General features: G+C 31.6%; 1 protein-coding gene across 6 annotated transcripts in view; it reads right to left on the bottom strand.

The window, feature by feature from the left end:
* The window catches only part of LOC133204112 (neuron navigator 3-like), a 160142-nt gene that overhangs the window by 121334 nt on the left and 23613 nt on the right, over nt 1–15195 (bottom strand). The window lies entirely within an intron of this gene.

Here is a 15195-nt window from a genome sequence, read left to right as displayed (position 1 = left end):
ATTTAATTCTCCAAAAACGTCAATAAATCAAAACATCAAAATGTCTAGCCTTTTTTTTAATTATGAAAATTCACTGCTTCTGTGCAACCCTGATATTGCATATGAAAATATATGGCACCAATTTTATCTTTGTTCGCATATCAGAAGCAGGACAGGCTGGCTCCAAAGTTAATTGTATTCACTAATAACTCAAAATTCAAACCAATATATTTTTTTTTCCAATACTGCTTTTACACTCGTTCATAATACAAGTATTTAAATTTGCAACAGCACAATGCAATCAACGAGATACTGCATTAAAAAATCACCAGTATTTATAAAATTACTGTACATTCCTCTTGTTTCAGGAAAGTTTTAAAGTCATTATATCCAACACCTAAACTTTCATGAACTGCCAGAAAAATATCACAATTTAGTTTAATATCTTTACTACAACCGCAATGTACTAAAAAAAAGTTTCAATTGCTCTTTGTGGAATAAACAAAATGTTTTGACAAACATTCCAAGTTTTATAATTTGCCATAAGTCCATTCCAGGCTTATAGCACATCAAAGTAAACTTTCTCAAATGAGAAAATTGCAGAAAAGTTCTTCAAGCTGACTGCCTTTATTTGCAGCAGTTGACCTTTTGAATGCCACATATCAAATAATTATATCAATCAGTAATTTCTCTGCAATGGTATAAGGGTCTTCATCGTTTTCTCTTGGAATGGTTTCTCATAAATGAATGTTAAGACTCCAAGATTCCTGTCTTCCTAAATACTCTATTCCAAATTAATTATTGATGGGAATGTCAATGGCACATTATCACTTTTTTGTTGTTGCTCCTTCTTTCCAATCAAAAACAAATCATCTTCATTCTTGTCCACGTTGATCAGATTTCCACAATTGTCATTTTAATCCTTCAATGACAAAGTCCAAACAATCTTTCTATTGAACTACAAGGAAAATTATCCTCTTTTGTGAGTTGCAATTTAATTTACTGGAAAAGGTAAAAAAGCTCAACTCCTGAGTCAATCAATATTTCAACTTTGTCTCTCATAAGAATTAATCCCTTTCAGCATCTCTCAGCAAACAGCAAGCCATGTTGAACAACTTATTTTGAAGATTAACCAAGCTTTAATAGATCTGGCAATTACACAGATAAACACTCATTTTTCTTGGACTACCTTTTTTTCTAAAGTTCTGAACAAATAATCATTTGCCTAGTTTCCTGAAGGTTATGCCATGTACATTTCTCAACACCCCTGTATTTCCAACAAGATAAAATTACAACCTTTAAATCAATTCATTCACTCCTTCGAAAAAAAAAAATGCTTCAATTTCCAGAGACCATTCTTTGGCAGTGCCTTCTATGGTGAAGCAGTGGGTGAAAAATATCCTGTGCACAGCTTGCCTCTGCTTCAACCAAAGAATGACTACCTCCTACAAAAGGAACAGACATCCATAGGAAATCTACCTTCTTCCTTCCTTCCATAATTTCTGAGCATGGTGGGAGATAATGTGAATTCAGATGAACCAATAATGACAAAAAGGCTCAGTTTATGGCTTTTCAATATCCCAAGCATTGATGTACAGTTTTTAATCAGTTTACTCATTCTCTAATTTTATGACACTCTTAAAGTATAATGATCAGGCATTTCATCTAGTAAACTATAATGTCAATGCTCGTCTTGAAAAATATTTTTAAAGATACTCTCCATTATAATTTTCAATAGTATACTTATAAGGCATGACAATCATACTTATATAAATCATAAATTTATAGTGCAATTTTCTGCAATGTACATATACTCACTTGCTCTTAAAGTTACTCATATGTCACTAGCCTATTTTGAAGCATTGTAATTGAATTTTTTCTCAATGGTATCTGTGAAGTTCAGCCAATGAAACCCTTGTGATCCCCATATCATAAAGTATTGATATCTGCATCAATTTCTAGTCAATCACCAAGTTGAAGTCAATCAGCAAGTTGATCAACCTTTACAAGAATTTTTAATTGCCACTGATCAGAAAGAATTTTGTGACAGAATCTTTTATGTTTGGACACTGAACTTCTTGTTATTACAATGAATTATGTTCAATATTCCAAAACAATTTGTCCAAATGATACTCTGGGACCACAACTGCTACTCACCCCCCCCCCCCCCCCCCCCCAATCTGAAACCATTTTAAAGTATTTAGTAAGAGCATAAAAAACTATGGAACTCATTAGAAGAATACAGGTCCAAGGTACATCTACATCAAAAATCAACTCCATTAAGGCAATTAGGAGTTTTTACTCATAATTGACTTTATTAATTCTACCTTTCTGATGTCCATTATTCCATTCATTTCTATTTCCAATCACATTTCATGCAGAGTCCTGGCCATCTTTAACACCAGTCTCATGCTAGATATGCATTCACAATGTCTTTGTTCGGACTTTGATAGACCTTGATTTAAGGTGATGAACCTGAGATGGACATATGTTATCTGTGAGGTTGTTGTTTAGGGCTTTGATGGCTTCAGTATGGATTTTTTTTCCTTTGCAGGTTTACAATAATGTTCTTTTTCCCTTTAGTTGATTGGCAGTTAATGGTACTATCATATCTGTGTAATTGAACTTTTCAAAAGGGATACCATTCTCACACAATACTGTCTTACTTCAATACCTGGTAAAGACAATTTGAACATAGCTGGAATTTCATTTAATTTAGTTCAAAATTATATGAATTTAATCTATAGCTTCATAAAAATCTTCAAAACTTCTAATTCTAGACCACTGCTGAGTAAGTTTTAACACATTTTAGAGTCAAAGAAGTTGATATATCTACACCCAAATTTGATAAACATGGAATAATTATCTGATGCCTTCCTTTGGTCAAAAGGTTACTGGACCATCATGTTTGGTCCAAAGCTCCCTTGCATAGTTTTTGCCTAATGAATTACACCAAATAACAATATGGTTTTTATGACTCCCCTGCAATCCCAGCTTCTAATATATCTGTAGATGGTTTCATGGAGGAAACATTTCTATAATCATAGATCACACTTCTCTCCTTGGGGAATCATAGTGAGTTATGAGACTTTGCTCCTTTTAATCCTCCTGCAAATTTCAATAAGATAAAGACAGCAATATTTAGGGAGCTATTTGTGTCTACATTAATGGTTTTATGTCCATACATCAATTTCTTGTTTTGTACATCTAAAACTGAGCTCTGTAAAATGTCCACCTTTTAAAAGCAAAATTGGATGCATTCGTAAAGCAGTTAAATGTATTTACAGAAAATTTATAGCATAACTTTATGTGAATTCCCCTAAAAAGTGTGCTTCTAAATCAAGGATAAACTACTTTAACATAAACAGTTTAAGGATAATGGTCTTTATTTTATTTTAGGAGGAATCACATCAGTAACCTATGTCAAAGCATTCCTATCATGAAATTGATGGAATAGCAAATTAAGCTGTATCTATCAAATCACAGAACAATACTCTAAAAAAAAAAAGGAGACATTCAGATGATTTTTGCCGAGTCTGCAAAGTCTAAACTTGCACAAGTTAGTCAGGATCTTCCATGCTATAGCATAACTGTTGTGTAAAATGAATGTCTGGTCATCTAAGACGTTAATGCAAATAAATTCATCTGAAAGTTTTATGGACTGTTTGAGAGGCTACTTATTTAAGTAAAACTTTGAAATTCAGTGCAGATCAAGAACTACAGATCTGCAAAATGGAACTCACAGAAAGATTATCATATAATAAAAAAGCCTTGCAGTGTCCAGAATTTAATATGCATTGATATCATCCCTAATGCAGTTTTAAAAAGTTTATAAAAATTTACCAATAATAGAATCAATAAAAAAATAAAATTTAAAAACTCATCAAAAACTCAATATGCACAGGAGGAGGAGGAAATGCTTTTAATTTTTTTTTTTGAGTTTATTTATATTATATTCTAAAAACAGGCTAAATGTTAACAGTGTACTTATAGGTGGATTACTTGAAATATATGTTATATCACATTTGCTTAATTTGCTTTGTTATACAATGCTACAGTTTTAAATTTCCTCCCCAACAAGTCAATCCCATTGGGAATGACAAACCGTCAATTTCTCTTGCTTTAACCTTGAATTCTCTTCTGCAAGCTTCAAAGACAAGTAAAAACTAACTTTCTATAAATATTGCTCTATCAACATCCTTGTACATATTCTTTTCTGCAGCACCATGCTGGTTTTAATTTCATTAAATCTGACTTTTTAGTGTTTTTTTGTTTGTTTTTTACTTTTTAACAATTCCAGGGATATATAATTTTATATATTTTTTACCTTAATCAGCAACAGGCTTGTACCAGGCATAAAATGTTAATACAATGTTAAAGCCTAACTCAGCATTGCTAGAAACAGATTAAATTCAAATTAATATTGTTGTGCACTTTCATTTGATCTAAATTTTGGACTGCTCACTCCTTCAGATCCTAAGGCTGCAAATGCCTCAATCCAGAAAATCTCCCTCAACATGCAACTTCCTGTTGATGTTTGAAACATTTTTTTGGATTAAGGCAGCATCTTAACTCATGTACAGTGATATTGATTTTACATATTGATGCTGTTATATTATAATATTTATAAAATTTCATTGTACCAAACATATGCGAACTTTTTTGTGATCTTTGCAGCAATTTGACAGTATCCTTACAAGGCCATTAAGTAACAAACATTACTCTCACTTTTCATATGCATAGCCAAATGACCAGATTGTCATACAACATATATCTAACAAAATTGTTCCAAAGAATCCGAGTGCCTTGTCACCTATGCCTTATTCTGGACATGCCAGACCAATCTTAAGACAATTCTGACAGCCAGAGATTTAAACAAAAGATATTGATTGTTGTGTATTAGTGGGTAAAAGATAAGACTAAATTATTCTGTTTCATTTGGACTTCCTAGGTCAGGAAAAAATACTTCCTAGATCAATGGAGAAAACTTCAAACTGTGTAATGGACCAATAAATCAAATACCTCAAATACAAGCAATTTAGGTCAAATTGTCACTATATAAACTCATCCAAGTGGGTGTTAAGAAATTAAGAACAGGAAAAACTGTATTTTCTATTGGTTAGAAAAATATTTAAAGCCTACATTATTGTATGCAACTATGATAGACAGATATAAAAAAAAATCATGCAAAATTGATAAATCTCACAAATATGATATATAAGGTCATTATATCATTGTTCAATAAGTGGGGGGGGGGGGGGAACTTTTTAAAAATGCATTAAAATTGAAACTTTGGAGTCAACTGAGTTCATAACTGTTTAAATTTTCCAAATAATACATATGCAGTGTGGCATTAGTAAACAGAGGGACTAATTAAGCAAAATTCTGATCATGTTTCCTCGTGATGGGATATCTCCAGATTTTTCTCCTGACAGGGAAATGTATTGACTGCATACAGGCAAACAATCCCATACAGATTTATAGCATCTAGGAGTAAAACATCAAACAGCAATCATTTTGTACACAGTGCATGAAGTAAATATCAATCTGTAATGAAGGGAAGCATGCAAGCTTTATCCTGCAGACTGCGATTAATTGTGTATTGCAGGTCTTTATGCAACCAAATATAGATTTCAGTTCTGCCCATGAAAATGACTAGATGTCTATATTTTGACAACAATCGGATATAAATTATACCAGAATGTCCATAAAACAATCAGGCTGAAGTCTAGATTGGAAAACAACCAAAAATCTACCACAAATCAAAACAATTCCAGGACCCAAACAACTGGTGTTCAATGTGTTGTAACTAATTTTTCATTGTCTGGCTATAATGCATCATTACATCACTATTTTGTCCCTTTCACTTTCCAGGATATTATCAATCTGTAACACCTACACAACTGTAAATTTTTTTATCTTGCAGTTTCCATTTTGCTTCAATAATCTGTTTGCTCCCCAAAACATACTCTTGTTTTGGGGGGTTGTAGGAAATCAGGATACCATTTCATATTCCAATTTTTCTTTCTTTTGAAAAATTCTAAACTTATTAACATCTAAGTTAGGATATATGCGGGCATGATACTCATTTCTAATTGCATTCCCTTATTGACATTTAAGATACAAATGTTTAAAAAAAAAAGTAAATTAAAGGATATATTTTTTGCAGCAAGTTTTCAAGATATTCTTATCCTAGTAGAAGTATTTTTATGGCAGCACATAATGGATCTTTAAAGGCTGGCTGTTCACAACGACCTGTTGAAGTACACATAGTAAGTCTTTTACCATTCCGCCTGACTTTATACCAAAACAAACATATCCAACTCTCAAAATCTCGGTCTTGTAAGGTATTGAAAAATGATAAATTTATGGTTTCAACATACCAAATAATCCAAATAATTGAGACTCATCTAAATATTAATATTTATTGACTGAAATAAAGAGCAATATGCATTTTGCCAGATGGCTTTTGGGCTGAAGGCAACTGATTGGTTCAAGGGTTCAGCAAAATGCACTCTCCCCTAGAATCCAGTTGATAAATGTTTTACCTTTTACTTAATTATGATGCATGCTATGCTGACTTCCATGTGAATAAATTTTAAATAAATGTAAATTTCGTCTACCTGCACAAGGAGTGAAGATGGCCAACTTCCTAACTGTCGAACATCATGTTGTGTCGGATGATCCTGCTTACACTGAGGAATAATTTGTGTCATAAGCACCATTATAGTGGTCCAACATCTCACTGATCATTCCAACAACTTTTTTGGTTATTGGAAATGTTATACTTTTATATAGGAAACAATTTTGAAAAGTGTAACAATTAAATTTATTTTGCTCCATTTGAAAGTTCTGCTGGGTCAGGCGCATTGCCCCAATATCTCGTATATAGTCTTGAACAGTAGGACACTTTGACTACTTCTTCAAAATTATTTGAAAGGTTCTATAATTTTAAAATTAATTTAAATTCAGAAACTGAACCTGACATACATACAAAAGTTAGAAAAAAGACTCCCTTAAAATTGAACATTTGGACATATACCGTAAAGTCGCTTGTATTGGCCGCACTTTTTTTCTTCAGAAAATTGTTTAAAATTAGGGATGCACTTAATACATCGGAACAAAATACAACCCCCTTTTCTCCAGGTCACTTTCTCAGTGCCGAGGACCATTTTCCCAGTTCCTTTTGAATTGATTACTCTTTGTAACCAATTACGTCAAAGTTTATTACTATTACTCTAATTTCACAGTCATATACGTCAGCCCTACCTGTTGTAGTCATATACATCTACCCTACCTGTTGAAAAAAAAAGATAATCGTTTCATAAATAAAATCATAATGAAAAACGATCTTTGTTTTTGTTTTATTTCCATTGCGTATTCTGCCATTTTGAACGCTTATATCATATACAAGAACTGCATGTCGATTAAGACATAGATAAATTAACACCTATAAATGAGTCAACAACTATAATCTTTGTGATGTACATTCTAAATTATCCTTAATTCTATTTTAATTTTCAGATATTTTAAATTTCAGATATGCAATTAGAGGTGCAAATCATTAGGGATTCTATTGTCGCGTCATTGCTATATATAACTTCAGTCTATGTTGTCACGTACACGTAGGATATGACCATTGTTTATTTAACAATTATAATCTCAACACCTGCAATGAAAGCAACATGTTTTTTTATTTAAGAACTTTATTAAAACATATTTCAGTCAGAAGCACATATAAAAATGTATTTGTAAAATACAATAAAGCACATTCAAGAAAATATTCATAAGACATAAATATTAAAATGTTCATTTAGCACGTCATCATGGTCACAGCACTGATTGTTCATTGCACTAGCTAACTGAAATAATTATCGATGGATACCAAGAACTGTTTAATTACCCAAAGCCAAAATTTTGACACTAATATCACTTTGGTATGATTTTTGTTTATGTAAATACCGACATGCGCTTGCTATGCATTATACCGGTAAGCGTAACTACGTACCACGCTTGGAATGAATTAAAAAAAAATAATCAGGTATTTCTTTTATTACCTCTGGTTAGATAATTATTAAAAAGATTAAATTTAAATGTTCACACATGCACACTTATAATACGTAGAGTAAAAAAGCTGACTTGCTACTTTTGTTTGAGATTCGTAACTTTTCCTACTTTTATCTGAAGTTACTGTACTAGAAAAATAAAAGTCACATCCAATTTATGCTTTTTTGGATGTGCATTTTACATAGGACCTGCGTTTTTTTCAGGATTTTCACCCCAACTTTGGGGGGTGCGTCTTTTACACCATTGCGGCCAATACACGCGACTTTACGGTAAGATGGAGATTGACCTTTCATATTGAAAAATAAAATTATTTTTAATGAAAATCTTACAAAACCAACACTTTTTTCAAGAACTTTGTTTACTAATACAAACATATTCCCATAAAATGCACGTTACAATAATATTTTCCCTTAACACACTATAATTAGTTGTGTGATGAAATTTGCAAATAATCCTCAAGCAAGAGAACTTCTGACAATATCATAAATAAATTTGTAATTTTCAGCAAAAATTTAATATAATGTGACAGTAGAATAATGAAACTCAAGAAAATAATAATTAATTTGTTGATTTGTTTTATTTCTAAATATGCCTGCAGGTTCTTAAGTGATGCCACATTCTCACTCAATTCTAACCAATTTAACCGCAGGATATGTCATAACTAACGCAATGTTATTTCATGACAGAGATGCATTAAACAGAAATCATTTGGCCAAATTAATCTAATTAGCAGTATTGTGTAACTTCGCAGTTCTGAATCCGAATAAGAAAACTGGTTCCCAACACTCATCATTATACAATTTAACATTTCCAACTGGAATTTTCAACTGCTGGGTAGTTTTACTTAAGTTTTCTTTTTTTTATGTCCTATATGTATCAATATGACTTACTCCTTCATAATGGGCAAAAGTCATATTTCTGCACATATTTGTCAATGCAAATAGGGTTGTATATTTAGGTTTACACTTTACAAACCAAAAATTAAAAGAAAAATACTCCTTCATCATGGCCAATACTGGTTGATGCAAAACAGGATTGTATATTAATATTTAAGGTTTACACTCACTCAGTTTTTTAGGGAGCTAACTGGCCTGAATGACAACTTGAGTACACCTTGATCTTGTCCCCATTAAATCCCTGATGCAAAAATATTAACAAACTGGGCCATGGTTTGAATAAATCTGAACCTTAAATAAGAAGATGTTTTTTTTTTAAATGTTTTTTTTTCCTCCCGAGTTATTCCCCTTGGCTGTCATCTTGGAGATCAAACTGGTGAATTTTCCTCTTTGAACAACCAATTTTAAATATGCATGGCAGAAATACTTTACAATATTAAAATCAGGAGTTAAAGGAGGCTTAAGCAAATGTATATTTGTCAGAAAAACAATGTTCACTATAAAGCTTCATTGCCCAGTATGACAAGTTTAACTTGGTTGAATAATGAAGGAATCTGGGCATGTTGACCTCCAATATGGCTGGCAATGGGAAATAACTCATGCTGAAATTGTGTCTATCAAAAACTATCTACAGTAAAATTTGTCTTATCTGGACACCACTGGTTCCACAGAAATTGGCCGGAATAGACAACATTCTGGATTAGACAACATTTTAAACAATTGAATTCACTGAAAGGAACATAAAGTTTGATAATAGGCAAGATTTTGGAATAAACAACATGCAAGTTAGACAAGTTTTACTGTATCAGGAAGCTTCCAATGAATTTGTCATTTCTGATGGAATTTTTAAATGACTCCTACCTCTTCTCTCTCTTTCTTAATCATTTGCCTTAGCAAATTATGGGCATAAACCTACACTGGATGAATTGTTTCCCAGTATCAAATGAAATTTTTAAGAAAAGCCAGTTCCGAGTGGTTCTGGAGAAATCAAAAATATGAAAAAGTTGATGATTATTTACATGACCTAAAGAAATGTCCCATTCTTCTGTACAAGAGTGTTTAAAATAACTTTATGAAGATGCTTTTACAGTTTTATAGCTCTAACTCTCAACATCACCCCAAATGTCAAACTGATGGAACATCATGAAGCAAACCTGCCCATTAATATAAAGAGGTTAGGATATTAATTGACCACATATATTATATCTTTTACAAAAAAGATTGTTTTGGTTTTTTTTTTTTTTGCATTAATACATGACTCTGTAGAATAAGAATTATTTTGTTTCTTCAGAACATAATATTTCAAGGCAAAAGTCAAACTATACTTTCTCAAATTTATAAAATATGCATAAAGGTGAAATTGTTTTTTGTGACCTACTTGTACTCATGGGCATGCTCGTGACTGAATATAAAACTAGTGCTTTTATATTTGTCTTCAGACGTCACAGATGCAATTAGGGAAAGTTCTGGCTTTTTGGAATCAGGGTTAATAGCTTTATCTAAGAGATGTTATAAAGCAATCCATTCTTAGTTGTTTTAGCAACTTGGATCCAACAAGTGTTAGAAATCAATATGCTTTTGGCATACAAGTTGTATTATATATATAGAGTATTGTACAAGAATTATATAAATTATAAAAGTTTTCTCTGCAGTATTTTAAGGGGTATATTGTGAAAAAAGGAAAAAATAAACTTAAAAACCATATAATATCTGAAAGTTGACAACAAATCTTGATTTGTATTTTTTTCTCCAGAAATGTCATTTTTGGTGGATCTTGGAAAGTGTAAACTTAAGACAACTGTTATGACATCACAAAATTAAATAAAACTTAACCTTCCATCTATCCATGCTTTTTGCATAAAAAAGAAAAACCTTTGTAAATATCTTATAAGGAAACTGCTTTGCGAGTATTTTGTGACAAACATACAGTCAGACAGACGGACAAAAGCACAGAAATGGACATATAATTTCTTTAAAGGAATCTCATTTCCATGCTGGACAATTATAACTGAATGCTAAATAAATTGCTTGCAGAAAGTAAAAATATTGGTTGATGCAAAATATTCTCATAAAATGTCACTTTGCCTTTTAAAATTACTAAATTCAGAGGAATTAAGGATTGCATAACAATGCTAACAAGTTTTCTATGAATTCTGGAGCATTACAAGGATAGTTATTGATTGTCTAGCTATTGATTTTCACACAAAATGTGTCTAGAGTTTTACGATTTCAGGAAGTACAAGACACAGAAATAAAATTCAGCTGATTTCAAGTTTCAATGTGAAATGTTCCTCTAATTCTAGATTTTTTATTATCAGTTATAAATGAGAAAAGGATTAGATGTTACAAGTTTAATGGAATTCTGCCTGATCAATAACACAATTTAAATTATGTTACTTCATAAACGGGAGACAACTCTTATTTTGGTCTATAATGCTGTTGCATCTACATGATGCATTCCTCCTTTATCTCAGTTTCTTTTCTTTTTGAATTAAAAAGTCAGAGGTACTCACCATATTACAATCCAATGAATTTGAATTTATTTTTTTCCAAAATCTAGTTTATACAGTCCTGAAATACTATTCCAAATATATGAAACCTTTAGAAAATTAATATAAACAATAGAACAGTATATATTATGCAACTATGTTAACAAGCAGACAGATCATTGACTAAAAAAATGTAATTGACAATAACTATGAATATTGAATCATTAATAATTTCTTAGATGGTGGAAAAAAGATCAGCCTAATAGAATTACTGTACTATATTTAGCATGTACAATATTTGGCAGAAATTGATTTTTAAACAAATTAGCATAGATGTGATTTAGCGCATAGGGGATCCCACTGTTCTTAGTTATGTGTAATTTAATATATGCAAGTCATTTAGTGTTGTACTTAAATTAGAAGAAGTTGTTTTCTGCCAAAGCCGCTAACAAGAATGCACAGCCAAATGCAGTATGTTTACAGGACTTAAGTCCAATGTTTTAAAGTCTTTCTGAGAAAACTGTATGATGTATAATTTTTACTTACTGACATTTAAGGTGCACAAACTTTGAAATCTCATCAATGTGTGCTAAGGTCATGTCTTTAAATCTGAAGAATTTAATATTCATTTTTCTGGTCTGAATCAGATATACTATCATTTTTTCCTGAATATTTTTTGTTTGTTTCATATTCTGCTCAATATACATGTGTCAATGGTACTTATAGAATGGGTTGGGTTCTACAAGGTATCAGCTATTGACCATGCTAGTGCAGGAATACATTTCGGAAATGTATGTGTGCAGTATGATTATAGCCCTCTATTGAATAGTAAATTATAAATAGAGATGAAAAATTAATCAAGTGCTAAAAAACAAGATAATCTGTGCATTGTTTTCTAAAAATATACACTGGCAAGTAAAATTTACGGTGCATTTTCTGTACATGTCTAAACAGTATACATGACAAAAAGTCAGCAAAAAAATCTTGATAAAGTAAAACAAGCTTTTAATGAAGTGCCAGCATAATTTACAATATACTTTTAAAATAATAGGGAATGAAAATCCCTTCACTGTAATAAACCTGTTTGCTATAAGCATGTTTTACTGTATTTGCAGAGCTACTCTGGATTTCAATATGTATACTGATCGAGTTCAGAACATGACAACACAGAGGATAAATAACATGATTACCCATACACCCTCAATTAGATGATTAGACCCAAATATCTGTAAAGTTGGTCACTGAGAGATTTCCTTCTTTTAAACATGTTCTAAATATCAAGGTTCCAGACATGACAAATCAATTGTAATGCAACAGCAGCATCAACTTCCTGGGGCTATGATGAGTAAGATTTGTACGCTAACAATTACATTCCAGTGTGTTTAAAAATGAAATATAAGTAAGATAACTCATGCGAGTTAGTTACCAGTTTTTCTTTGACTCCAGTTCCATAATTTTTTTAATTGTCAAAAGGCTTACTGAGTGCCTCAACAAATGAATACATAAAAAATAAGAGTTAGTGAAAAAATGTGCGATACCTCAAGTTAAAGTGCACAAATTATGGAACCTTTTTCTCCATTTGCAAAATGGAATTTCTTTAAAGTTTGTGTACATTATTACTTCACAGATCATGACAACCAATCAAATGCTTTGTTGATCCATGCAACCAACCAAACACCTGTAATATGTTAAGAGAACAATTTGAAAAAAAAAAAGAAAAAAGAAAAAAAAAAAAAATAAAAGAATCACAGTGCTAATAATGAAACATACACCTTCAATGGATGAAATCATGTTTGTTTTGGTTAAACTGTTAATAATCAAAATGTCTATTAGTGTCTGGAGACCTAAGAAATTACTCCACATATTAACTATTTAACATTTAATATCATCAGCACATTCTCTTATTTTATTTTTCAGTGTATCTTCAGAATTCAGCGTTTTTTTTCCTTATATAACTGGTACCGATAAACGGTACCATTCCCAATGCCAAAAAAAGTTAATTTTTCCCAATTTTGAGACTTAAAATTCCCAATTCAACTGCCAAGCAACAGACTATGATGACATCGTACTTCTTTTTTAATGAAACATTGTACAAGTTGACTAATTCCGTTTAAATCAAAAGTAGAGATTTATCGTAATATGGCGGGACCTGTGGTGTAGACGACATAGTGTCATACATTTTTACAAATTGAAAGCATAAAAATGTGAAAACAAGGGACATTGATATGAAAAACAATAAATACTTGTTGTTTATTCTTTAAAACACGGGGTAATAGGTAATGAGGTTGGAATAAACTGAAAATATATGTTTCATTTGTTTAAATGACAGAACATTCTCCTTTTTTCTACTTCGATGCTATTTTTCCCAATTGAACAGGTACTGGACCCTTTCCCAATGGGTAGAAAAAAATCACTGGGATTTCATGTCAATTGATACAAACTTTACACCTCTTCAAATAGCAGCATTATGATTTACCCAGTAATAGTACTCGGATAAATATTGTATATGCATAAAAAATTTGAAACAATTCCTGTCTTAAAACAGTTGGTTCAAATGTTCCTCCACCCTTAGAAATGTACATCCCCAAGACAGCACCATCAGACATTATTTTGATTTGAAGGAGCACAAGCATATGATAGCTATCATTTTCTATAGTATTCTACATATCAGCAAAATTATTGGGTAGCACAGCCCCCCCGTGCTCCCCCAGTTCCTACAGCCATGAGTTACGCAGCAATTAAACTAAAACTTCCAATAAGGATGACGTTCTAAAACTTGTAGTATATGAAGAATCTGAAATAATTGGAACTGGTTGTCACTGACTCCAGATTCTTTAACTTATGCAGCACAGACCTGCTAATAACATTTATAATTCATCTCATCTCCCATTCATTAAAGACTGAAAAGCTCCCATAAACAAAAGCAAATGATTCTATGGATGGATAAACTCTGTACAAAGGAAGTAGTTAACATTGCAAAACTGCTCCATTAATGTAGACAGGCTAGACATCTTGTCCTAGGAAAAAATGGCATTTCCATTCATTTAATGTGCAGTATCGGTGCATCAGGTATGGAAAGCAATCTGATGTTCTTCAATAAAACAACTTAATTTATTGGCTATATAATTGAACAAGCAATCTGTGCTGGTAAACAAATACACAAATGAAGATGGAAAATTCCAAAATAGCCCTAATGGTATTTAACAATAACTATAGCAATATTGTAACCCTGACCCATGTAAAACATCTCCATTCTCTATCCAGAATTGTTGTTCCCACTACACTCCATTACATACACCTATGTCAAGGCTTGTAATTATACAAGATCCTTGGAAAAATTTTTAAAAAATGAAAAATTGTATTAAAAATAGTTTTAAATTTATATATTTACATTTGCAGATGTTTTCCTTTATATAACACTATTAAAAGCAATGTGTATCTATATCCATATAAACACGGGTTCCTCATGTCATAAACGTTCGACGTAATTTCTCAGTGACATCATAAAGGGTCGATGCGCAATCAATAGATCAAACTTGAGCAGTTGAGTTTGAAAAAATAAAACATTTCACGTGATAAAGGTTATAATCAGGCTAATAAATAATATGAATAAGTCACAAATATAAATATAAGTAATAATAAGGTATCATTTCAAAACATCTATCGGGATATAAATACGGGTTGGTACGAGATCAAATTTACCATATCAAATTATGGCATTTGATCTCGAGACCAACCCACAATTATATCCCGATACATGTTTA

Source organism: Saccostrea echinata, unplaced genomic scaffold, assembly GCF_033153115.1.
Source record: "Saccostrea echinata isolate AGI-Se365-2 ecotype Australia unplaced genomic scaffold, CSIRO_AGI_Sech_v1 ptg000052l, whole genome shotgun sequence".
Taxonomy (NCBI): Eukaryota; Metazoa; Mollusca; class Bivalvia; order Ostreida; family Ostreidae; genus Saccostrea; species Saccostrea echinata.
The sequence above is the reverse complement of the archived record's forward strand: the minus strand, read 5'-3'. Positions and strand labels throughout refer to the sequence as shown.